Raw genomic sequence first — 15,574 nt, 5'->3', positions numbered from 1 at the left:
CTTAAATTTGTTGTTAGTGGGCAAGAGCCATACTCTGAAAGTGTGTAATCAGTGTAAGTAGTTCTTAACGACAGTACCTCTATTGGTTTTCCCCAATTTTGCATCATTATTCAACATGATCTAGAAACAATTCTTTCACTTCCCTGAGCAATGAAACTCTTATTATTGATTAGTTATATTGGACTTAGCTCTGTTTTTTTCACAGTTGACTCATGTTTCTAATTCTTCAAACATCCCTGCAAATAGGTATTTTCTCTGTTTTACCCAAGAGAAGACTGAGGTTTAAAAGAATTAACACTGTAACTGCTAGGGATAGAAACACATTTTAAAACAGGTTCCTTGGACTCAGAAATCTGTGCTCTTTCTACTAAATTAACACATATTTTCTTTGAAAATTCAACCTGGAAAAATCATCTTTTTTCTCACTTCCTATAATGATGTCTATAAAATGCCACATTTTTATCCTAGGGACAATGGGCCATGTATATCTAGATGCCTCTTGCCACAGTTTGAGTAAAGATATTTGCAGAACTCGGATCCTAAAGGAAATCAACTTTGGGTTAAAAATGAAAGAGAAAAAAATGAGTAGAAGTTAGTAATAGACTAACGCCAAAATATAGACAAATTGAAGCACACTTAGTAAGAGAAGGGTAACCAAAACAGGAAGTGGCCCTCGGTGTAGCATGAGCAGTTGGTGGATAAATGGAGTGTCTAATTGGCAAAAGAGTCAGTTCAGATAAAGATGTATGCATTCCTATCAATACTTGAAAGGCACAGGTAAAAAAGAGAAAGCTGACCTATCCCTATAAGACCAATGAAGAACTTGGGAAAGCATAGGTCAGCTATAAAGAGGAACTTTCTAAGAATGTGAGTTCATAAATGAAACAGACAGACTAGAGAAGTAGCAAATTCTCTGCTAGTAAGGTGGGCAGAGAAAGGCCAGACTCTCAGCTGAAGGGAATTAAGTAAAAGTAATTCAAGAATCAGGATTGTAATGGTGATTGAAGTATTTTTTTATTTCCATAACTTTATTATTGGCATTTAAAATGTGATGGTGATAATTGAGCACGTTTTTAATGAAATTTATTGAGGTGACATTGGTTAACAAAATTACGTAGGTTCAAGTGTACAATTTACATTGGTTAACAAAATTACGTAGGTTCAAGTGTACGATTTTATGATACATCACCTGTATATTCCATTGTATGTTTATCAACCAAAGTCAAATCTCCTTCCATCACCATATAGTTGCCCCCTTTACCCTTAACTACCCCCTACTCCCTTTTCCCTCTGGGAACCTGTGTCTGTGAGTTTTTGTTTATCTTGTTTGTTAATATTTTGCTTTCAGGTTTATATCCCACACTAGAGGCCCGGTGCATGGGATTCATGCACTGGTGGGGGCGTGGCCTACGGAGATCAGCCCACTGTGGGAGCACCGCTCATCCTGGTCAGGCGAGCAGCTGTGGACCCGCCCTCTGAAGCACACTGATCACCAGGGGGCAGCTCCTGTGCTGAGTGTCTGCCCCCTGGTGGTCAGTGCGTACGTATCATAGCAACTGGTTGACTGGTTGTTCTGGTCATTCTGCCATTCGGTTGCTGGGCTTTTATTAGGTAGGACTAGTAGCCCTGCGCATAAATCCGTGCATCAGTAGCTCGCCAGTAGCTCGCCAGTAGCTCGCTGCCGCCCTCCAGTAGCTCTCCACCCGCTGCCCGCCCCCATAGCTTGTTGCCCTGCCCCCTCCTGTAGTTCTCCGCTGGCCACTTGTAGCCCCACCCTCCTGCTGGTCCGTGATCCGGTTGTTACACGGTCGGTCATTACGCTTCATGGTGTAACAATCATTTGCATATTACATCTTTATTATATAGGATGTGAGTATGAGTAAAATCATGTCGCTCTTCATTTTTTATGTCTGACTTACTGCTCTGAGCATGACATTTTCAAGACCCGCTCATGTTGATGCCAATGGCAGTATTTCATCTTTTCTTATGGCTGAGAAGTATGCCTATATATCACATCTTCTTTATTCAGTCATCTATCAAGGGACACTTTGGTTGTTTCCATGTCTTGGCGGCCGTGAATATGCCAGAATGAACATAGGGGTGCATATATATTTGGAATAAATGTTTTAAAATTTTGGGGGGTGAATACCCAAAACATTCACTAGCTGTTGTGTTCAATAGCTAGTACGTGAGACCTTTGATCTTCTCCAATTGTGATGTCAGAGCTACTTATTTACAGAGGGGGGGAGAGAAGTATTATTTAAAATGTATAATTGCAGAGAATAGACTTTTCTCCAAGAGGAGTCAATTTTTTAGAAAAATATCTCCTTAGTCTTTTCCCCACTCCCTTTCCCAAGATTTGCAATGTAGCATTCAAATACGCTGTTTTTGTACTTCTGAGAAAACGTGTTCATAATTGTGCATGTGTGTGTGCATATGTGTGTGTTTGAGTATGTGTATATGCAAACCTGTGTCTTAAAAAAAACTCCACAATCAAAATGAATACAGAATTTTTATCATAAATTGAACCTGGGATTCTCACTTCATGAACTATGTGACCATCGCATGCTCCATTCCTTGAGTGTGGTAAGATCCAATGAAACAAAGTACATATTTATGTGTACAATTCTGTGCTTTGAGCTGCTTCATTGAAAGATAACTGGTTATTTTAAACTACTCTTGTGGGGACACATGAACCTTGAACACAGAGCAAATGTTCAGGAGATTGTGAAAACTACCTCTAAGATGTCCTCTCTATTAGGAATTAAGAAACAAAGTATTTTGGGGGCAGAGGCGGGGGCCGCAGGGGGGCGCGGTGTGATGGTGCTGCTTTGACGACATCGACAGTGAGAATCTTCTCCGTTCTTACTTCCTACAGTCAGCTTCTACCTAGCATAAACATAACCAAATAGCTGCTCCATTACATAATGGCCATTTTAATTAGTATTTTGTTTAAATCAAAATGCGCGTTAGCTCCCACAAAGCTAATTTTGAGTGGGAAGGTACAACAGGGTGACTGGAAATGGCAAGCTTCCCTTTGCTCTGCAGCGGTCTAGGTTTTCAGGTGGCCCTCTGTTTCTCCCAGCTCATTTGGCACGTCTTTTGCCATTTTATTTCTATTGTTACCAAATGCTAACCATGCAGGAGCAGTTCCACATAACTGAAAATTGCAGTGAGGTTCACATCTTAACAGCATTTCAAGTGCACATTGTAACAGAGACTCAGAGTAATCAAGTTGCAGGAAGGCTGTTATAATAGTGTCTCTCTCTCTCTCTCTCTCTCTCTCTCTCTCTCTCTCTCTCTCTCTCTCTCTCTCTCTCTGACTTGTAGCAGAAAAGGCAGATGTGGAAATTATGAGTAATGTAATTGATGATCTTAAAGCTTTTAAATACCCAGGCTTTCAACAATCAAGATCTATTTGAGCTCAGAATCTAATAAGAAGTAAATACAATAGTTTTCAAGAAGACATTTTATCAAGAGCTCAGCCGCACTGTCTTCCTGCTTTTATGAGCAACATTATCATCTCATCAGCAGACAAGTTGGAGAATTTTATTGTGACACATAGTCCTCTTTAGTTCATCGTATTTCTCCTTTTGTGCAGTTTTTTTAAAAATAAAGTTTGCTCATTAAATACACCATTTCAGAGGATTTTGTCCTTATTAGATTTAATAGGAAAGGAAGCAGAGTGTTGTTAAAACAGGCTGTTTATTGACAACTAATTTATTGTGTTCCGATGTAGGAGGCTCGATAAAACCCATCAGTGTGTTAAAAATAATGCCCCTAAGTTATTTCCTAGATACCTTGGTTCTCAAAGCCTCACTACGGACAATTATTTCCAAATTCATCCTGCAGTTTGTTCACTACCTGTTTCCAAAGAACTTGAATGTCGTTAAGAGTTCATTCAAATGCCACATTAAATACACCTCAATATTACTTTCTTTAATAGGCAAATTGCTCATCATATCAGGTGATCTCCATTCAGTGCGAACGGCAATAATGCCTGCTTAACGATATTCATCAGTGCCGTAGGAGTCTTCGTATTATCACTACTATATATTGTTTTCAGAAATAGGCTTTACTACAAAGAAAATTGTATTGTCTCTGCAATAATGGTTTGAATGTTGTTTTTTTCTCTTATGGTGGAAAGTTTAAGCACACATAAATCTTGGTAATTTTTCCAATTCTATCCAGATATATTGCTACCAACTAACTTGACTCTGGAATTATTATCATTGCATTTTAATCATGAAGGAAATCCATTAAATGACTTGGGTGGTTTTTTTTTCTTTTAATGCATATGAGGAAAAATTATTTTCATATTTCTATCATTTTTTCTCTCCTGGATTTTCTAAAAAGACAATAAGGAAATTGTTTATAAATGTGTTTTTTTTCAAGCCCTAAACAAAACACATAAATGTGTGTGTGTAAATGAAAAAAATAATTTCTTACAAAGTAATGCACACTTTTCTTGGCACCAGTAACATAAAGTATAAATTAATGTTTGTTTCTCTGAATATGTTTACTCTCCAGTGGAGCAAAAATGATAACAAAACAAACAACAACAACAACAAATAGCTCGTGGGGAAAGAAATGTGGAATTTGGTTGTGATTGCTCAATCTTCTACAATGGTGACCAGGTAGAGCGGCAAAATAGTAAAAAAGGGCTTTTACGAAGCTCTGTCTTTTGCCCTCATGGCATTATTTTAAATAAAATCTAATAATTACAGATCCCCAAATCCCAAATTATTCTACATATAGAAGAAAAAATCCTCATTGCTGCTGCGAACCCAAGGTTCAGCCATGAACCATGTCAAACCTGAATGCCTCTAGCCAGAATGTTGGCTTTCAATCAAAAACCTTCCTGCTTTGGGGGTGCATGCAGCTATGGATGGCAGCAAAGAGCACATCAATGGAGTGTAAACAGCATTCATATTAAAGGTACAGCGATAAAGGAGAGGATAAAAGAGGGGAGACCCTCCCCTTCCCCAAGCGAGTGGCCATCCCAGGATTTCCCAGGGATAAGAATGACACCTAACCCAGCCATCTTTTGGAAGCAGTATTGTTTTGCCATGGATGAGGGATTACTGATTAGCTTTTTAACTTCGGCTTTTCCAAATAGTTTTTTCAGTTATTTAATTTACTCTACATGGAGTCTATTGATTATTCAAGTTGGCAGTCAATTTTATAGGGCACCCCACTGTTTCTCTGCTTAATGTAGTCAATGGTTGTAATTGCTTGATCAGTGCAGCCCATGAAATAGGTTTTGTGTCTTTTTTTTTACAATGCATTGATAGCTTTATCTGATGCAGCCTTGGCAGGGCCGGCTTTTACAGCGCTACCGGGAACTCCCAGAGGCCTGGAGATTAATGGCTGTGCCTGGCTGTGGGGGCTGCTGATGCTGCGCTCCAGAACGTATTCCCACATCTGGCGTGCGCACTTGGCATTGGCGCCAGCTTTGCGTCGTGCAGTTACAGAATCTCTCACCAGTGCCTAGTTAACTGTTTTCACTAAGGGGATGAGATAAAAAGCCATCCAGAGAGCTGTTGGCACCCACTCTCTGCCACTGTAGTCACACATTAAAATTTTTTTTCAGTCTTTTTTTTTTTTTTTAAAGAGGCAAATGATGTATGGAAACAACAAATGACGTGGAATGTTTATGTTTTGAATTCTGTCTGGATTCTGAAAAGCATCTCGTGGGTGTTCAGATGATCTGTAAACCAACAGCAACCCCCCCTTCCCTACACACACACACACACAACCCCCCGCCTCCTTCCCTTTACCACCGCCTTCCCTGGGATGAGAGCACGATAATATGAAACACATCCAAGTTTCCCATAGGAGCAGACCGGGGCTTTAGATTCCGAGAGAAAGGCAGGTAACACAGTCTCAGACGTGGAAAGGCAGCCTGAAGCACCTCCACAGCTCATTACAATACACGCAACTCTCCTGTCCTTCAGTGAATCCGTTCAAATGGCTCGGGCGTCCTTTCCCTACGTTGCATGGCAGGGTTTCATGTTTGGTACAATTCGAATTTCATTATTAGACATGTAACATGTAGTTTTAATAAGTAGACCCAGAGAAAAGCAATGAAATATGCAATAGAGTTGCATAAATCCCTGGACAATGTAATTATATAGTACACACACATCATTTTCAATGCCCAGGAGGACATCCACCAGAAAAAGGGAGAGTGTGATAGAGTTTTAGATCAGCGGGGCTGTTGATTTTCTCAGCAGAGTTTGACATCAGAACTGGACAGGCACTGCTTCTTTATTAATACTTTTCTCTCTGAGTAATAAGCTGTAAAGGGATAATGCATCTCTGAAAAGAAAAGTTCTCCTGAGAAGACAGAAAATAATATTTTCAAGGCCCACGTCCTCATAGAACTGAAATTCCCTTTGGAGTAAACAATTGTACAAGAACGTATATATGTGAATGCAATACTAACCCGCCAGGCTGTTTGCAAGAAGAGATTAAAATTTTCCAAAAATAACCGTTCTTATTTTCAGGTTTCATAGTCCTTATGTGATGTCATGGCTAAGATAATTCCACCATTAATTTATATTTTAATGCATTTACAATGGAAGATTCCCCAGCAAATATCCCCTCTCCCTCTTTACTTTCTTGGCCTTCAGACCGTCTAAATATATTTTAGCCATTTCATGTATAGCCTTACATATCACATAACTTTTTTTCCTTATACAGAATGTTATTATTTCATAAGCTGAACTGAAAGAAGCCAAGTCAGCAATTTATACTAATTTACTGTTAGTCCAAACGTTGAAATATAAAGAAATGTCTTCTTGACTGTGGAAAGCACCTTACTATGCCTCCACTCCTAATTTTATTTTACTTTGAAACGTTATTAAAAAACACAGTCATTTTGAAATAGATGTCTGAGCCACTTTTCCATCGCTGTATGCATTGAGATGGCCTGCATGACTGAAAGCCTGGCTCCCACCCCAGTCCTCGCAACACACATGTACCGTGAGTGAAACAGCAAAGAGTGACATGATAGCTAAACAAAATACTCAGAGGAACAGAAGAACTCACTAATTTGACAGCTGATTAAAAGCCTTGCTTCAAATTGACGGAAGACAACTGATAGCGGATGAGGAAGGAGACGGGGCAAATCTAAAGCTGGGTAGATTGTCCTTGCCCAGGTTAAAATGATAACACCCCTCGCTCCCTCACAGTGACAGAATTTCAGCTGGTGGTTCTCCGAGGCAGACCCTGTGGATTCAGTTGCAACTGATCCTGTGGTTGGATTACCTTGCTTCTGGGTCTCCATTCACCTTTCAGCTTGCTGAGTATTTATTTGAGGGCCAGGTCCCCCTCCCATACCTCTCCACCCATCTGTTATCGATTGTAAAGTTCCAGAGGGCAGGGCCTTTGTCATTTTCACTTGCCTTTTATTGTTCCTTTCGGTAGCAAGGTGTTAGGCAGATGTGGACACTTTATAAATACTACAGAGCAGAGCTTGGTTGCACCTACATGAGAGGAAGCATGGCCTACGTGAAAATAAATGCAAGTGGACTTAATCATCCATCTGAAAAGACAGAGAGAGGCATCATGAGTAAGCACCTAGCTCAGTGTCAGCCATGTGGAAAGTGTTCCATAAATGTTAGCTCACCACAACTGTGCTTCTGGGAGAACAAAGTCCAACTCCTCCTCTAATCTCGAGCACCTGTGGTACTTATATCTCATCTAACTCAGTTTTTTGTTTGTTTGTTTTGCCTTAGGTCTTTATTTTAATCCAACTTTCCTTTCATGCCTAAATAACCAAAATGTACGTCAGAACAATAAAACTAACTCAATGTACAATAGGCAAGTTTGGGAAAATGTTACTGTTTCTCTTATATATATATATATTTTTTTAAGATCAGAATTTAATTGATACCATTTTGTTGCTTGAATTACTTTGGTTGGGACCCTGGGGTTTGGGGGTAGGGTACCAGGTAACAGAGCTAGTTGAGACCCAGGAGCCCAGAAAAAGCAGAGTATACTGGCCAAGGTACTCCAACCTGGAATGAGAAGAGCCATAGAGGTGAGTCTTAACTAAAGCGTACCAATAAAGCCAAAAATTAAAAGCAAGGGAGACAAAAATCAGTCTAAGATATGAGAGACGGTAGCAAATGTGACTGTGTGTGTATAAGGCAATGGAAGAGATTGGGGCAGCTGTCCAGGACAATCAAGGAACGTTGTGAGTGGTTTTAATGGGCACAGCTGGCCCGCCCTCAGGTTATTGGAAGGGCCTAGCTGCTGCAGGGATGTATCTGGTAACTGCAAGACGAAGAGTTGAGGCAAAGAATCCTAGATATTGAACTTTGAGCCAGACTCTGCGACTGTGTGACTCTGCCTACATAGAAGACAGCTTCATAGTTCTCCTGGATGGTTAAATTCCTTGTTTACTCTGCTGGTTAAAGAGATCCTTCAGGGGAAGGAGTCATGCCTGACTTCTCTTACATCTCTTGACAATCCAAAGATCTGAAGCTATGATACCCAGAGAAGGAGTCTAGGAAAAGAAATCTTCTACCTTGATACATGCTACATATTTCCAAATCTACTGCCCATGACAGCAGTTTTTGAGGGAGCCCATAGCTTTCAGTATTTCTTGAATGAGCATACATCTGTCCACAGAAAACTGGGGGAGAACCTTTTTAGATACTTCAACGTCAATGGTTGTAATATTGTCGTATACAAAATAGCACCTTCTCCATTCTCTTAGATTGGGCTGTATCTACTGGTGATTATCATAAAATGAATGCTAAAATAGGAGCATGTATTATAAAACAGTAAACTGAAGTTTTACCCATTTTCTGTAAGTCAGATCACTTGTAGTATTTCCAACATTGAGTCAAGGACATTATGGGTACATGGGAAAGGGCAGCTTCCATCAAGAATATAGAAGATAGGAGTGGAACAAGGGCCGCATCCCCAGTAATGATAGTTATAAAAACTGATCATATCTAGATGTGAAGAGGAAATCATTTGAAAGAAAACAATCTAGGTAGGGAATAAAGTTTTCTGACTAAGAAATGTACCAAAAGTGGCTATAATTTTAACTGCCCATTTTTTATCATCCCATCAAACAGTGCTTTCATAAATCAATAGGTTCATAAAACAATGACCATTAATACAATGGAATTTTCAAACAAAAATGTCTGTTAATGGGGGACATTTGTAGAATACCTTAGAAAATAAAAAGTTTTACTAATCTGCATTTCCATCCTTAAGTACCTATTAGTATGCTAACTTGGCATTTCAGTTATTATATTTTATCACTGTCTGAAACTATGTTCCTGGACTTATGATAGGGTTACATCCCAATAAACCTATCATAAGTTGAAAATATCATTACATAAAAAATACGTTTAACACACCTAACCTACTGAGCGTGATGGCTTAGCCCAGTGGTCAGCAAACTCATTAGTCAACAGAGCCAAATATCAACAGTACAACGATTGAAATTTCTTTTGAGAGCCACATTTTTTAAACTTAAACTTCTTCTAACGCCACTTCTTCAAAATAGACTCGCCCAGGCCGTGGTATTTTGTGGAAGAGCCACACTCAAGGGGCCAAAGAGCCACATGTGGCTTTCGAGCTGCAGTTTGCCGACCACAGGCTTAGCCTAACCTACCTTACACCTGCTCAGAACACTTACATTCACCTACAGTTGGGCAAAATCATCTAACACAATGGTGATACTATTGAGTGTGGCTGTTGACCCTGGTGGTCACGTGCCTGCCTGGGACCTGTGGCTCAACTGCTGTCGTCCAGCATCATGAGGGAGTACCCTACCACATACTGCTAGCCTGAGAAAAGATCAACCTCAAAACTCCAAGTACAGTTTCTACTAAATCTGTATTGCATTTACACCATAGTGAAATCGAAAAATCCTAAGTCAAACCATTGTTAAGTCAGGGGCCATCTGCGCTTACATGATTAAATCTCATTCTCTTTAAAAAATGTTACCTTCATAGAAAAATCTTTCACTTTTTAATAGCAATATTATTTCTTTTTTTACACTTACTCTTCTTTCTGTTTGCCGGTCTATCGTGTTTGGTTGCGGTAAGCAACGCCTTTCACTGTAAAGAGTACTTTTAAACTTTTTTAAATTATAGATTGGATTGAATGGAAAGTTGCTAGCTGTGAATCTTCATGGATGTCCCATGCATTCTAATTTAAACACCCATGAGGAGAGTGAATTATGGGGAGGTTGGCTGGACTTCAACTATATAATTAGGGAAACTACGCTCTTACAGTTAGTGTTCTTGTGAATGCTAGCCCTGTTAGATGTGCTCTCCTAACATTTGTTGTGGTTCTGATTTGAAACTTTTCAATCAGTTTTAATTTCCACATCCCTTTGCACCTCAAGATTCTGGCTGTGTCTTGCAGAGGAAGTGCCAAAATTCCATGAGAACAGCAGTTTGTATGGAATTTTTGGCTTGACCAGAAGCAGGAAGAGCAGGAAACGTTATTTTTAAAAGTCCTGTTTTTAACACTGCTGATGTCTGGAGAGTCTGGATAAGCTTTGAGCCTATTTCCAAATCTTTGGGTGTCCCTCCAAGCCTGCCTAAATGGGGTGTGAGACATAGGTTGGGGTGCGATTGGACAGTGATCAAGACAAAACAGAATTGGCAGTGAGGCTTTCTCCCATTTAGTTTCCAGGATGATGGAGGTGAAGCTGGAGGTTTACCATCTTTAAGGCCTTATCTGGGAGACAGCTCTGTGAATACTGGCCCAAAATGTTACTCTTCTTTTTGTAAATATTATACTTCTAGTTGTAGAGTTTTCGTGAGCCAGAAAACACAAAATAATCTTTAATCTTAAAATATTTATACATGGAAGCATTACTGAAATAAGAATGCATGATTCCTTGGACTGGGTTACAAAGCTGTGATATATTTACTTTATTTTTAGTTCTTAGTGCTTAATGGAAACATGACATGGAAGTGGGTGTTTGGGCAGAAACCAAATTGCAGAAGTGACTGTGAATGGTTAAGAAACTGTTACTGATTTTCCCAAGTCTCTACATCCTTTTCCTTCTTCCAAACAATCAACTATTTTCTTAGCTTTATCTGTGAATTTAGAAAAGATGTAAAGCATTTCATGTTTTAAGGTGTTGATGATAAAATGAAATAGTGAACTTTCCAAAGATCTTTATTTAAACATGAGTATTTTCAAACCCGAGACTGCATTGTAAATATCTTAGAGCTGTTAAAGATCTAGCTAATATATATCAAGGAAAAAATATTCATATAAGTAAAGCATCACCTGCAATAGCTCAATTTTAAATTTGAAGATTATTCATTATAACAGACCTATTTTATAGCCAACTAGGGGCCCAGCGCAAGAATTTGTGCACCTTAAAAGGAACTGTGGGTCACGAGGCTGCGATGGGCACAGGGACGGATATCGGCCCATCCTCCACGCCCCCGCCTGGCCCTCCCTCTGCAGCCCCCAGTTCCCTGTCTGCCGGTAGCCCCGCTCCTGCCACCGCTGCTCCCATGCGCTGACGGCACTGGCCCCACTTGCACCCGCTGATGGTGCAGAGCGATTGGGGCCGGCACCAGCAGCAGGTGTGAGTGGGGCGGGTGCGAGCCGCAGCTGCTGCCCTGATTGCCCCTCAGGAGCAGGGGGAGGTGGAGAATCCCTGAGGGGCAATCGGAGCTGGCAACCGCCGCTCGCACCCGCTGACAGCGCCAAGCAATCGGGGCCGGTGCGGGTGCTGGCAGCAGGTGTGAGCAGGGCTGGCACTGGCAGCAGGTGCAAGCTCCAGGTGGGACCATGGCACACAGGAGCAAAGAATTTTCAGTAACCACCAGAGGCTCGCTCCAATGACAGTGATTGGCACCCCGCCTTGGTCTGGCGCTCCCGCTCACCTGCTCCACCATCCCGCCGTGGCCAATGCCCACCATGTTTCGTGCTCTGCGGCCTGCTGCCGATGCCCACAATGTTCTGCATGCACCCCCTGGTGGTCAGCACATGTTATAGTGACCAGTTATTCGGTTGTTTGGTTGTTCCACCATTTGTTCTATTTGCATATTAGGGATTTATATATATAGATGTTCTTTAAGCGGAATGGAGAGAAGTTAATACTCTAGAAATGTACACTTCTGCAAATAATTATGGAAATGGTCATTTACTTTCTCTAAAAGTGCATAGGATTTATTAATATTTTATTTGTAGTTGTCTAGGAATTCATGAGAATAAAGAAGACCAAAGATAGGTTTTAGATCTTCTATGCTGTTGAATAGTAATAATTAGCTTCTGCTAATATCCAGTGTTCTTCACATGTGAATTAGCAGGTGATGTGAATTAAAGTAATTCAATGACAACATTTACTGAATGGAACCTTCACAGATGCCCATGTTAGGGTATTCAGAAGGATTGCTATGAAAAACACTTTTTTTTACTCACCATGGGCAATAACTCCTCATGAAATTAAGTACTGTTTTTAATTTTTTCCTCATCTTTCTACTCTTCAATGCAAAGGATAGATTTATTTAGTGTTTTCTTTGTGTGTCCAGTCTCTGGGCTATAACTTGATAATCTATAATGCTCTTGTTTCATTTCTCTAAATATTCAAGTTATAATAGATAAGATGATTGATAGATGTGACATATATGAATGTGTATATTTGTATATATACTTACGAGAAAGAAGCTAATAGTGAATTTACATCTTAGTAAATCAAGAAACTCTAAATTCCAATGAAATCAGTAATCCCATGGACTTATTACCAAGGTTGGAGAAAACAGTCTCTGTAAGCAGAGGTTTAAATTTTACCTACACGTCCTCACAATGGAGTTGTCGGGAAATGGTCCATCGTGAGTTCACCTGGTCCATTATTTGAAAAGGAAACATTCTAGCATCTAAAAAAAAACTTCAAAGTTTGCATAAATATTTGATGGCAAAGTCCTGATTTTTCAGAAGCAAGAAAAGGCTAAAGGCACAGGTTGTTGGGTTTCCTTCCCCAAAATGCAGTCACGTCAGCATCATCAGTCTGGTTTGCTCCGTGACTCAAAGAGCATTTTCCTTTCCTTATGAATATTAACTGTGCCAGTGCTACTTAATAAACAGCTTGTGATCATATACAGTATGCAAGACAGAGTTGTCAGACAAGGCCCTGTTCTTCCAAATTTGGTTTCTCCGAGGGGGAAATGCCGGCAGGAGAGGTCCCTGCTGCGTTTGGATATGGGGATAGTGTATTGGGGAAATGCCTCTCCATTCACTGTAACTAAAGGCATCAACAACATGGTATTGTCGTGTTGGAGACGTTGTCTAATCTTTAAGATGCTTTTACAGGCATATGCCACAAATGTATGAAATGAGAAGAGTGACATCGATAGAAAACAGAGAATCAGAAAAGTAATTAACACAGCTTGGTCCAGAGTCAAACTGTCTGACATTACGTTCCTATTTCCCTTTTACCATAGACTCTCTTATTTGACCATGACTAGGATACAAAGTGATTACAAATTTCTCAAGGGCAACAGAAGTATTATTATTATAAGAACTTGTTATATGAAAAAATAAAGGATGGATCTCCTGGGTTTCATAGCAGTGCCATTTTTAGATAAACACACGTAAGAGTATACCCTTGAAAAGTTAAAAATGATTTATTATGTTTAGTCACATACTTTGGCATCAGTTGCAACATGACTTAAAGGCAGTGGCATGTAGCAGAGAGAAATCAATAACTAGAAATAGTTATTATGCCATGACTCTAGTTTGAAAGGGCAGTCATTTTGTTTTTCTTTGGTATTTCATGGACTTTTTTTTATCCTAAATTTAAAAAAAAAAAAAAAAGAAGAAGAGATAAAAGTTAATCTTAAAATTCAACATATATCTGCAGCCTTCGGTGTCTCTGTTTTTAATCTATTATATCCAATTGGGAGCATCATGTATATGCCAGGAGAACTGATTTGTGTTATTTAGGAAGAACGATTGTATTTATGTGTTGGGCCTTGATTCAAATAGATCTGGCCACATCAGCCAGGTCATTGTGTTTAACTCCTTATACTTATGTTTTATAACGTTATAATAAAAGGATAAACGCCTTCCTTCAGTGCCTGTTCACAGTCATTTATTTTAAAAAAGAGAGAGATGAAAGGAGACACTTTTGTCATTCACGATTCCTTTAAAAATGGTTCTCTGGTCTTCACCCCTCCCATCCTGATATCGCATGCATGGCTTGTTCTCTGCCTGCGCGGAGACATGCTGGGGCAGACCCTGCAATATTATTCAAATTGCAGTCTCATGTCTTGCATCCCCAAAACACCTCATCTCTGATGCAACCTGTAAACTTCATTCCAGTCCCCAATTAGACTAATATATCTGCCCAGCTCCGATTGGGGGTGATGGATTGTCGGGAAGGGTGGGGGGAGACAAGGAGATTTTCTCAGCTCCTCTGCATTCCCATAGGCACGCAGCATTTGACAGATTGGGCAGAACTGCCACGAAAGAGTCTGACACAGATGGTGTAATTAGAAAATTCGAAGTGAGAGTGTGAAATTTATCTTTGATCAGCACCTCCTTGCCAGATTGTCATCTATGTTAATATGATGATGGCTTCTTGGAGATGGAGAGAAGGAAACAGCAGCCTTAAAGAGGAAAGGGAGACTGTTCATAGAAAAGATATTCTGTTTACTCCTGAAATCCAATCAATGTCTACAGATCGAAATGAAATTGTACTTAATTCATATGTATTTAACTCAGGGAAAAATAGCCTACCCTGATTCGCGCACTTTATTAAACTTAGGATCAATATAGTAAAACCTGAGCTTTAGTTGGAAGGAGACACGTGTTAATTTTTTATGAGGTAATAAATTTAAAAATACAATCTACAACTGTAGGAGCTGTTCAAGACAATGCTCATCTCCCTTTATCAAAACTCAATGAAAAATGCATAGGAGAAAATCACTCTAGCTCTCCATGTCATGAAAATTTTAAACATTGCCAGGGAAGTTTTATTTTCCACTTTTCCTCCACCTTTTCTGCTCCAAAAGAACCTTATGATTTTGATTCAGTGCAAAGTAAACTAGCCTTTTTTCTTTGATGTTTTAGATCGTATACTTATTTTATTATATTTAATAAATTTTTAAAAAATAATAAAATGCATCTCTACCCAGGACTTGCAGAAATTGCTTCCTGCCATTATTAATTTCCAGAAAAATCAGAATATTTATTATGAGGGGTACCAAGTGTAGCCATAAACCATTTATTTCTTAAGTTAGCTATGTCCAAGACCAGTCAGCATATTTTGGATGGCTCAAAGGGTTCAAGAGGTTTATAAGAATCTATGATAGACTACGTTTTGCTATCATCTGCTCAAATGTTCACATTGATGGTACTCATTTTCAAGAAGGTAAATTAGCATAATTAATGACCAGCCAAATTTGGGGGTAATACAGTATGTAATTAACATTAGAGAGTTCTGTTGAACCACCTGCCCCCACATCTCATTGTCGCAGGGATCGAACTGTACAGGAGGAAATTTTCCCCTTTGCTGCACTGAGCAGAAAGCAGCTTTCTTCATCAGAGTAAGCCATTAGCTGTAATGGCATGT

Source organism: Plecotus auritus, assembly GCF_963455305.1.
Source record: "Plecotus auritus genome assembly, chromosome: 11".
Classification (NCBI taxonomy): Eukaryota; Metazoa; Chordata; class Mammalia; order Chiroptera; family Vespertilionidae; genus Plecotus; species Plecotus auritus.
The sequence above is the reverse complement of the archived record's forward strand: the minus strand, read 5'-3'. Positions refer to the sequence as shown.